Here is a 12,088-nt window from a genome sequence, read left to right as displayed (position 1 = left end):
TGTCACCCACCTCAATTTAGCGGGTTGTTAAAATGTAGTGATTGAATCAAAACTTGACAGCAATATACATTATGTTCTAATTAAACGTTCTTATGCCAGTAAGCACGCAGCTTGATTTACAGAAGAAATAGTTTTGTAAAAATGTGGGAACAAGGCGCTGAAAAATTTTTTTGCTTTGTTGAATGGTGACATACGATAGTACCTACTTTTAAACATAAGTTCCCTAATAGTTCTCATTAAAAAAAAAAAAAAAAGTTTCTTATGCTTGAAACATTCCTGGTTAGAAAATGTCATTTATAATGTTTAAAATTTGTTACAGGGTAGGTGACTCAGTGTTATACTGAATATTCACATCACAGGAGGAAGAGCTTTAGAAATGAGAAATGCCATTTTACTCACCAACCATACTACTTGAATATCATAAATGGAAATTATTTATATATATTTTAAAATCTTCTCTCCCTTTAAAAAACTGATTTTCCCATTTATCCTATAAATATAAATGCTGTCTAGGAATGTTTAGGTACAATTATGTATATGAAAATGCATATGCTAAGAACAAAAAAGTTTTTAACATACTAGTAAGAAATACTTTTGCTACCTTATTTCATCTTCTCAGTTTTCACTTGAATTTTCCCTTGGGGTGTATTTTCCTGTTCTACTGCTGTGTAACTAACAACCCCTCATTTAATCTTGTAAAACAGCAATCATTTTATTATGTGAATGGATTCTGTGGGTCAGGAATTCGGAGAGCATTTATTGAACATGGCTGGTCTCTGCTCATGATGTTTGGGACCTTAACTGGGAATTTATAAAGGCTGGGAGCTAGAATGAAGTGAAGGCTAGTCTCTTTCTATGTCTGTCCCTGAATGCTGTCAGCTAGGACCTCTCTGGAGCTCTGAGAATAGCTCTACATGGCACCTCCCTGTAACTGCTTGGGCTTCCCCACTGCATGGCGACTGTTTCTCAAGAACAAACCACCTAAGGAAAGCAGGGTAGCATTGTATAACCCTTTAGGATCCAGCCTCAGCATTACAAAGTATCACTTCCTCTCTGTTCATAACTCTGCCCAGATTCAAGATGAGGATTATAGAGCCCTCTTCCATCTGGGAGGAGGCTTAAGTGGTAAAGTCACATTCTGTGAAGGGGCCGGGGGATGGGAGAAATGGCTGTGGACATTCTGAACAAATACAGTTGGTCACAGGGTGTATGTGTGTGGAGTTTTGAAAACTTAGTTCCCTTGAGACATGCGAGTGATTTAAATATTCAGATACCCTTTTGTTATACCCTCACATTGTTTTGTTCACACACACACAAAACAATGCATGAATAGATAAACCCTAAAGCTATGAAATAGTGGTAATTTTTCCTATTCTAGAAAAATTTATTCCAGTAAAGGACAGGATAGAAATCTTGGCCCTACCCAAGATTTTTTTTTTTAATTTATTATATATTTTTATGTAGCCACAAGTAAAACCTACCTGGAAGAAATTTCTACATTCCAATGTTATCTTTGCCTTAGCAGCCTATTGCCAATCCTTATATTAAACTCAGAGATCAATCTCTGTGAAACAGAATGAGGTATGAAATGTTATCTCAGGAAGAATACTGGTCAGTGACGTTTTCATAATGAAAACACATAAGGAAGAAATAAGCATTGAACATGGCATTTAATAAGACTGTCTTTTTCACATAGGATGCATTTGCCTAACATAGAAACAGCATCAACATTTGGCCAAGAAAAAAAAATATTGCTGATGCTGTCTGCCATATGGGCAAAAGTTTAAAACAATTTGCAGACCAATAGCTTGCTTATCAAAAATATAAAATTGTTGGGAAAAACCGTGGACCAAGAATCCCATTTGGAAACTCATTTGACGGTTTTGTAGTATTCAGATAATTAATTAGATTAATAATTGTGGAAGCCACAGTTCTTACTGTAGAAAAAGGAAGACATAAATATGTAACGGTACACAGACAGAAGCCAAAGGAAACAGTGCCCTACTTTCTCTGTCTAGCCTGGTTTTCTTTGCCAAAACCAAACTCTGTGATGTCATCACCTCCTAATTCTCTTACCTGGGAAAGCTGTTCATGGATTTAATATCCAGTTAACAGGCAGTGTGGTAACAGATCATTCAGGTGGGTGGTGAAACCTAAATACTGAGGTCTATACCCAGCTGAACCCCCTTGTTACCTGGGTGAGGTCTGACCTGTCACAAACTCTCCATTTCATTTTGTCATTTATAGGTTGAGCTGAATATAAGTTTCTCCCTGATTGAATCAGTAATCAAAAACTTCCCAAGAAAAGTTCAGGACCAGATAGCTACCTGGCTAATTTGCCAAACATTCAAAGAACTAATACCAATCCTACTAAAACTCTTCCAAAAACTTTAAGAGGAGGGAACACTTCCAAACTCATCTTACAAGGCCAGTATTACCCCGATACCAAAACCAGACATGGACATCACAAGAAAATAAAATTATGGGCCAATGTCCCTGATGAATTTAGATACAAAAATCCTCCACAAGGTGGGGTGGAGTCAAGATGACGGACTAAGAGGACGGGGAATTCGGGTCTGCGCACAACTAGGGCACCTACCAGGCACGAGTGGGGGACCACAGACACCTAAGGGGACAGGAGGAACCCCCAGTGACCGGGTAGGACGTGTGGTGGGGGGAAATGGAGGTGGGATGGGACCAGTGCCCTGGAGGGGTGGCTCGGGGAGGGGAGGGGTTCCCAAGCCCAGAGGGGCCCACCCACAGTTAGGGGATCAAAGGGGACAGGGTCCAGATGCTCAGGAAAGCAGAGGATCAGAAGGGAACGTGGCCAGTGTTTCCCCTGCCCACTTGGGCCCCGTGGAGCCTGCTGAGGTCCCGGGCCTGATCCTCCGCCCTCTGGCTCTGCTGAGCCTAAGCCCTGCACCCCCGCCCAAGGCCTAACCTCTGAACTCTGCACTCTGCTCTGTTTCCCAGCCACAGGGTGTCTGGAGCCTAAGCTCCGCCCCAGCCTAAGCTCCACCCCAGCCTAAGCTCCGCCCCAGCCTAAGCTCTACCACCATAGCCAAGGCCTTTTCCAGCTTTTTTTTTCTATCTTTTTTAGGTTGTGGTTCTGTTTTACCTTGTTGTTTCATTTATATTTTATTTCTAATAAATCTTTTATTAATTTTATTCTGTACTTTATACTTCGTTATTGTTCTGCTCCTTTTGGCTCATTCCCTCCGCCCCCCTTTCCTCTTTTCTTTTGCCATGCTGCGTGGCTTGCAGGATCTTGGTTCCCAGGCTGGGGGTCGGGCCTGAGTTCCTGTGGTGAGAGCTCCAAGTCCAAACCACTGGAATAATAGAGAACCTCAGACCCCAGGGACTATTAAGTAGAGTGAGGTCTCCCAGAGGTCCTCATCTTGGCACCAAAACCCGGCTCTCTCCTACTGCCTGCAAACTCCACTGCTGGAAGCCTCAGGCCAAACAACCAGTAAGACAGGAATACATCCCAACCCATCAAAAAAAATGAGGCGACAAAAGAATATGTTACAGATGAAAGAGTGAGGCAAAAACCTGCAAGACCAAATAAATGAAGAGGGAGTAGGCAACCTACCTGAAAAAGAATTCAGAGTAACGATAGTAAAGATGATCCAAAATCTTGGAAATAGAATAGACGCACAGATCAAGAAAATACAAGAAATGTTTAATGAAGATCTAGAAGAACTAAAGAACAGAGATGAACAACACAATAACTGGAATGAAAAATACACTAGAAGGAATCAATAGCAGAATAACCGAGGCAGAAGAATGGATAAGTGACCTGGAAGATAACATGGTGGAAATAACTGCCAAGGAGCAGAAAAAAGAAAAACGAATGAAAAGAATTGAGCACAGTCTCAGAGGCCTCTGGGAAAACATCAAACGCACCAACACTCGAATTATACGGGTCCCAGAACAAGAAGAGAAAAACAAAGGGTCTGAGAAAATATCTGAAGACATTATAGTTGAAAACTTCCCTAACATGGGAAAGGAAATAGTCACCCAAGTCCAGGAAGTGCAGAGAGTCCCATACAGGATAAACCCAAGGAGAAACACACCAATATACATATTAATCAAACTAACAAAAACTAAATTCGAAGAAATAATATTAAAAGCAGAAAGGGAAAGGAAACAAATAATATGCAAGGGAATCCCCATAAGGTTATCAGCTGATTTTTCAGCAGAAACTCTGCAGGCCAGAAGGGATTGGCAAAAAAAAAAATGTGTGTGTGTGTATTTATTTATTTATTATCTTTATTGGAGTATAATTTCTTTACAATGTTGTGTTAGTTTCTGCTGTACAACAAACTGAATCAGCTATATGTATACATATATCCCCATATCCCCTCCCTCTTGCATCTCCCTCCCACGCTCCCTATCCCACCCCTCTAGGTGGTCACAAAGCACCGAGCTGATTTCCCTGTGCTATGCAGCTGCTTCCCACTAGCTATTTTACATTTGGCAGTGTATATATGTCAATGTTACTCTCTCACTTTGTCCCAGTTTACCCTTCCCCCTCCCCATATCCTCAAGTCCATTCTCTACGTCTGCGTCCTTATTCCTGTCCTGCCCCTAAGTTCTTCAGAACCATTTTTTTAATATTCCATTTATATGTGTTAGCATACAGTATTTGTTTTTCTCTTTCTGACTTACTTCACTCTGTATGACAGACTCTAGGTCCATCCACCTCATTACAAATAACTCAAGTTTGTTCCTGTTTATGGCTGAGTAATATTGGCAGGATATATTTAAAGTGATGAAAGGGAAAAACCTACAACCAAGATTACTCTACCCAGCAAGGATCTCATTCAGATTCAGTGGAGAAATCAAAAGCTTTACAGACAAGCAAAAGCGAAGAGAATTCAGCACCACCAAACCAGCTTTACAACAAATGCTAAAGGAACTTCTCTAGGTGGGAAATGCAAGAGAAGAAAAAGACCCACAAAAACAAACCCAAAACAATTAAGAAAATGGTAATGGGAACATACATATCGATAATCACCTTGAATGTAAATGGATTAAATGTTCCAACCAAAAGACATAGAATGGATACAAAAACAAGACCCATATACATGCTGTCTACAAGAGACTCACTTCAGACCTAGGGACACATACAGACTGAAAGTCAGAGGATGGAAAAAGATATTTCATGAAGATAGAAATCACAAGAAAGCTGGAGTAGCAATACTCATATCAGATAAAACAGACTTTAAAGTAAAGACTGTCACAATAGATAAGGAAGGACACTACATAATGATCAAGGGATCAATCTAAGAAGAATACATAACACTTATATTCGTTCACCCAAAATAAGAGCACCTCAATATATAAGACAAATGCTAAGAGCCATAAAAGGGGCTATCAACACTCCCCCACAATAATAGTGGGGGACTTTAACACCCAACTTACAGCAATGGACAGATCACCCAGACAGAAAATAAATAAGGAAACACAAGCTTTAAATGACACAATAGACAAGATAGATTTAATTCATATTTACAGGACATTCCACCTGAAAGTGGAAGAATACACTTTCATCTCAAGTGCACATGGAAACTTCTCCAGGGTATATCACATCTTGGGTCACAAATCAAGCCTCGGAAAAATTTAAGAAAATTGAAATCATATCAAGCATCTTTTCTGACCATAATGCTATGAGAGTAGAAATCAGTTACAGGAAAAAAACTATAAAACAAAAACACATGGAGGCTAAAGAGTATGCTGCTGAATAAGCAAGAGATCAGTGAAGAAATCAAAGAAGAAATTTAAAGAATACCTAGAAACAAACGACAACGAGAACACAACCACCCAAAACCTATGGGATGTAGCAAAAGCAGTTCTAAGAGGGAAGTGTATAGCAATCAAGCTCACCTCGAGAAACAAGAAAAATCTCAAACAATCTAACCTTACACCTAAAGCAACTAAAAAAAAGAAGAACAAAGAAAACCCGAAGTTAGTAGAAGGAAAGAAATCATAAAGATCAGAGCAGAAGTAAGTGAAATAGAAATGAAGAAAACAACAGCAAAGATCAATAAAACTAAAAGTTGGTTCTTTGTGAAGATAAACAAAATTGATAAAACTTTACCTTGAGTCATCAAGAAAAAAAGGGAGAGGCCACAAATCAATAAAATTAGAGATGAAGAAGGAGAAATTACAACTGACATCACAGAAATACAAAGGATCATAAGAGACTACTACAAGCAACTATATGCCAATAAAATAGACAGCTTGGAAGAAATGGACAAATTCTTGGAAAGGTATAACATTCCAAGACTGAACCAGGAAGAAATAAAAAATATGAACAGACCAATCATAAGTAATGAAATTGAAACTGTAATTAATAATCTTCCAACAAACAAAAGTCCAGGACCAGATGGCTTCAAAACCAAACACTATTAAACAGGGAAGTGTTAACATCTATTCTTCTCAAACTCTTCCAAAACATTTCAAAGGGCGGAACAATCCCAAACTCATTCTACTAGGCCACCATCACCTGATACCAAAATGAGACAAAGGTATCACACACACAAAAAAGAAAATTAGAGACCAATATCACTGATGAACATAGACACAAAAATCCTCAACAAAATTCTAGCAACGGAATCCAGCAACACATTAAAAGATCATACACCATGATCAAGTGGGATTTATCCCAGGGATGCCAAGATTCTTCAGTATGCACAAAGCAAACCATGTGATACACCATATTAACAAATTAAAGAATTAAAACCATAATATCAACTCAATAGATGCAGAAAAATCGTTTGACAAAATTCAACACCCATTTATGATAAAAACTCTCCAGAAAGTGGACATGGAGGGAACCTACCTCAACATAATAAAGGTCATATAAGACAATCCCACAGCAAACATCATTCTCAATGGTGAAAAACTGAAAGCATTTCCTCTAAGATCAGGAACAAGACAAGGATGTCCACTCTCGCCACTATTATTCAACATGTTTCTGGAAGTTCTAGCCATGGCAATCAGAGAAGAAAAAGAAATAAAAGAAATCCAAATTGGAAAAGAAGAAATAAAACTGTCACTGTTTGCAGATGACATGATACTATACATAGAAAATCCTAAAGATGCCACCAGAAAACTACTAGAACTAATCAATGAAGTTGGTAAATTTGCAGGATACAAAACTAATGCACAGAAATCTCTTCCATTATTTTACAAAAACAATGAAAGATCAGAAAGAGAAATTACTGAAACAATCCCATTTACCATTGCAACAAAAAAGAATAAAATACCTAGGAATAAACCTATATGAGGAGGCAAAAGACCTGCACTTGGGAAACTATAAAGTACTGATGAAAGAAATCAAAGATGACACAAAGAGATGGAGAGATATAAATGCTCCTGGAGTGGAAGAATCAATACTGTGAAAATGACTATACAATCCAAAGCAATCTACAGATTCAATGCAATCCTTACCAAACTACCAATGGCAATTTTCAAAGAACTGGGAAAAAAATTTCACAATTTTTATGGAAACACAAAAGACCCCAAATAGCCAAAGCCACCTTAAGAAAAACGGAGCAGGAGAAATCAGGCTCCCTCACTTCAGACTATACTACAAAGCTACAGTAGTCAAGACAGTATGGTACTGGCACAAAAACAGAAATATAGATCAATGGAACAGGAGACAAAGTCCAGAGATAAACCCATGCACCTATGGTCACCTAATCTATGACAAAGGAGGCAAGAATATACAATGGAGAAAAGACAGCCTCTTCAATAAATGGTGCTGGGAAAACTGGACAGGTACATGTAAAAGAATGAAATTAGAACACTCCTTAACACCACACACCAAAATAAACTCAAATGGATTAAAGACCTAAATGTAAGGCCAGACACTATAAAACTCTTAGAGAAAAACATAGGAAAAACACTGTGACATAAATCACAGCAAGATCTTTTATGACCCACCTCCTAGAGTAATGAAAATAAAAACAAAAATAAGCAAATGGGACCTAATTATACTTAAAAGCTTTTGCACAGCAAAGGAAACCATAAACAAGACAAAAAGACAACCCACAGAATGGGAGAGAATATTTGTAAATGAAGCAATGGGCAAAGGATTAATCTCCAAAATATAGAAACAGCTTATGCAGCTCAATATGGAAAAAAAAAAACCTAATGAAAAAACGGGTGGGGGCTTCCCTGGTGGCGCAGTGGTTGGGAGTCTGCCTGCCGATTCTAGGGGGCGCGGGTTCATGACCCGGTCCGGGGGATCCCACGTGCCGCAGAGCGGCTGGGCCCGTAAGCCATGGCCTCTGGGCCTGTGCATCTGGAGCCTGTGCTCCATGGCAGGTGGGGCCACAGTGGTGAGAGGCCCGCGTACCTCAAAAAAAAAAAAAAAAAAAAACTGGGTGGAAGACCTAAATACACATTTCTCCAAAGAAGACATACAGATGGCCAAGAGGCACATGAAAAGATGTTCAACATCACTAATTATTAGAAAAATGTAAATCAAAACTACAATGACGTATCATCTCATACTGGTCAGAATGGCCATCATCAAAAAGTCTACAATCAATGAATGCTGGAGAGGGTGTGGAGAAAAGGGAACCTTTTGCACTGTTGATGGGAATGTAAATTGATACAGCCACTATGCAGAACAGTATGGAGGTTCCTTAAAAACTAAAAATAGAATTACCATATGACCCAGCAATCCCACTAATGGGACATACCCTGAGAAAACCATAATTCAAAAAGACACATGCACCCTAATGTTCACTGCAGCCCTATTTACAATAGCCAGGACGTGGAAGCAAACTAAATGTCCATCAACAGATGAATGGATAAAGAAGGTGTGGTACATATATATAATGGAATATTACTCAGCCAAAAAAAGGAATGAAATTGGGTCATTTGTAGAGATGTGGATGGACCTAGAGTTTGTCATAGAGAGTGAAGTAAGTCAGAAAGAGAAAAACAAATATTGTATATTAACGCATGTATGTGGTACCTAGAAAAACGGTACAGATGAACCTATACGCAGGGCAGCCATAGAAATGCAGATGTAGAGAGTGGACATGTGGACATGGGGGGGCAAGGGAAGGGTAGGATGATTTGGGAGATTAGATTTGATATAAATACATTACCGTGTGTAAAATAGCTAGTGGGAACCTGCTGTATAGCACAGGGAGCTCAGCTCAGTGCTCTGTGGTGACCTAGATGGGGGGGATGCTGAGGGAGGTCCAAGGGGGGGAGATATATGTAGATAGATAGAGATAGAGATATATAGCTGATTCACTTCACTGTACAGCACAAACTAACAACACTGTAAAGCAATTTAAAAAATGATAACTGTTAAAAAAAATCCTCCACAAAATATTAGCCAGTTGGGTTCAAGAATACATTAAAAGGATGATACATCATGATCAAGTGGGATTTATTCCAAGGATGCAAGGATGGTTCAACATCTGCATATCAATTTGATATACCATTAACAAAATGAAGCATGAAAATCATATGATCATCTTAACAGGTGGAGGAAAAATGTTCAATTGTCAGTGTCCATTTAGGATAAAAGCTCTCAACAAAGTGGGTACAGAAGTGGGTATAAAAGCTCTCAACATAAATAAGGGCACATGACAAGCCCACAAGTAACATCATACTCCGTGGTGAAAAGCTAAAAGCATTTCCCCTAAGATCAAGAAAAGACAAGGACGCCCACTCTCACTTTTATTTAGTATAGTATTATAAGTCCTAGCCACAGCAATCAGACCAGAAAAAGAACTAAAAGACATCTGTCACTATTTGCAGATGACATGATATTATATATAGAAAACCCTAAAGACTCCACCAAAAAACTGTTAGAACTACTATAACAAATTCAGTGAAGTTGCAGGATACAAAATCAATATACAAAAATATGTTGTGTTTCTGTACACTAATGACAAGCTATAGGAGAAATTAAGAGAACAATACCATTCACAATTGCATCAAACAGAACAAAAGACCTAGGAATACATTTAACCAAGGAGGTGAAAAACTTGTATGCTGAAAACTGAGACATTGATGAAAGAAATTGAAGATACCAAATAAAGGGAAGGATATTTTGTGCCCAAGGATTGAAACAATAGTGTTTAAATGTTTAGATTTCACACTATGGACACTGGTCTGCAGAGCCAGGTGCAGGGCCACTGCCCACAGTACCCTGTGAGCAAGTGAAACTAGAAAGCACAAAGAAAGAAAAAAGAAGATGGCAGAGTAGGAGTTGAGCTCACCTCCTGTCATGAAAACAGCAAAATCACAACTAAGTGCTGAACAACCATCAACAAAAAAGACTACCGAGGGCTCCCCTGGTGGCGCAGTGGCTGAGAGTACGCCTGCTGATGCAGGGGACGCGGGTTCGTGCCCCGGTCCGGGAGGATCCCACATGCCGCGGAGCGGCTGGGCCCATGAGCCGTGGCCGCTGAGCCTGCGCGTCCGGAGCCTGTGCTCCGCAACGGGAGAGGCCACAGCAGTGAGAGGCCCGTGTACCGTAAAAAAAAAAAAAAAAAACTACTGAGAAAGATATTCTACATACAAAGACAAAGAAGAAGCCATAATGAGACGGTAGGAAGGGCACTTTGGGGATATAATTAAATCCCATCCCTGATGGGTGGGTGGTCCACCACCTGGAAAATCATTATATTGCACAGGTTCTCCCACAGGAGGGAGAGTTCTGAGTCCCACATCAGGCACCCCAGCCTGGGGCTCTGGCATCAGGAGTAGGAACCCCCAGAGCATTTGGCTTTGAAGGCAAGCAGCGCTTGATTATAGGAGCTCCACAGGATTGGGGGAAACAGAGACTCCACTCTTAAAGGGCGCACACAAGGTTTCATGTGCACTGGGACCCAGGGAAAATTAATGATTTCATAGGAGGCTGGGCTAGACCTACCTGTGGGTCTCAGAGGGTCTCCTGGGGAGGCGGAGGTCAGCTGTGGCTCACTGTAGGGGCAAGGTCACTAGCAGCAGAGGCCCCAGGAGATATTCCTTGACGTGACCTCTCCCAGAGGTCACCATTTTGGCACTGAGACCTGGCCTCATCGAACAGCCTACAGGCTCCAGTGCTGGGATGCCTCAGGCTAAACAACCAACAGGGTGGGGACACAGCCCCACCCATCAGCAGATAGGCTGCCTAGAGTCATCCTGACCCCATAGCCACCTATAAACACACCACTTGACACAGCCCTGCCCACCAGAGGGACAAGACCCAGCTCCACCCACCAGAGTGCAGGTACCAGTCCATCCTACCAGGAAGCCTACACAAGCCCCTGGACCAGCCTCACCCACCAGAGGGCAGACACCAGAAGCAAGAAGAACTACAATCCTGCTGCCTGTGGAATGGAGACTGCCAACACAGCAAGTGAGACAACATGAGTTGGCAGATAACTATGTCCCAGAGAAAGGAACAAGATAAAACCCAAGAAAAACAAGTAAGTGAAGTGGAGATAGGCAATCTTCCTGAAAACGAATTCAGAGTAAGGATAGTAAAGATGATCCAAGATCTCGGAAAAGGAATTGCAGGCAAAGACCAAGAGGATACAAGAAATGTTTAGTAAAGAGCTATAAGCTTTGAAGAAGAGACACAGATGAAAAATGCAATAAGTGAAATGAAAAATACACTAGAAGGGATCAATAGCAGAATTACTGAGGCAGAAAAACGGATAAGGGAGCTGGAAGACAGATTGGTGGAAATCACTGCTGCAGAACAGAATGAAGAAACAGAAGTGAAAAGAAGTGAGGACACTCTGAGACCTTTGGGACAACATAACATGCACCAACATTCACATTATAGGGGTCCCAGAAGGAGATGAGAGAGAGAGAGAGAGAGAGAATGGGCCTGAAAAAATATTTGAAGAGATAATAGCCCAAAACTTTTATAACATGGGAAAGGAAGCACTCACTCAAGTTCAGAAAGTGCAGAGAGTCCCATACAGGGTAAAACCCAAGGAAGAACACACCAGGACGCATATTAATCAAAATGACAAAAATTTAAAGACATAGAGAAAATATTAAGAGCAACAAGGGAAAATCAACAAATAACGTACAAGGGAATCCCCATAAGGTT

The sequence above is a fragment of the Stenella coeruleoalba genome (assembly GCF_951394435.1).
Source record: "Stenella coeruleoalba genome assembly, chromosome: X".
Classification (NCBI taxonomy): domain Eukaryota; kingdom Metazoa; phylum Chordata; class Mammalia; order Artiodactyla; family Delphinidae; genus Stenella; species Stenella coeruleoalba.
This window is presented reverse-complemented; position numbering follows the sequence as displayed.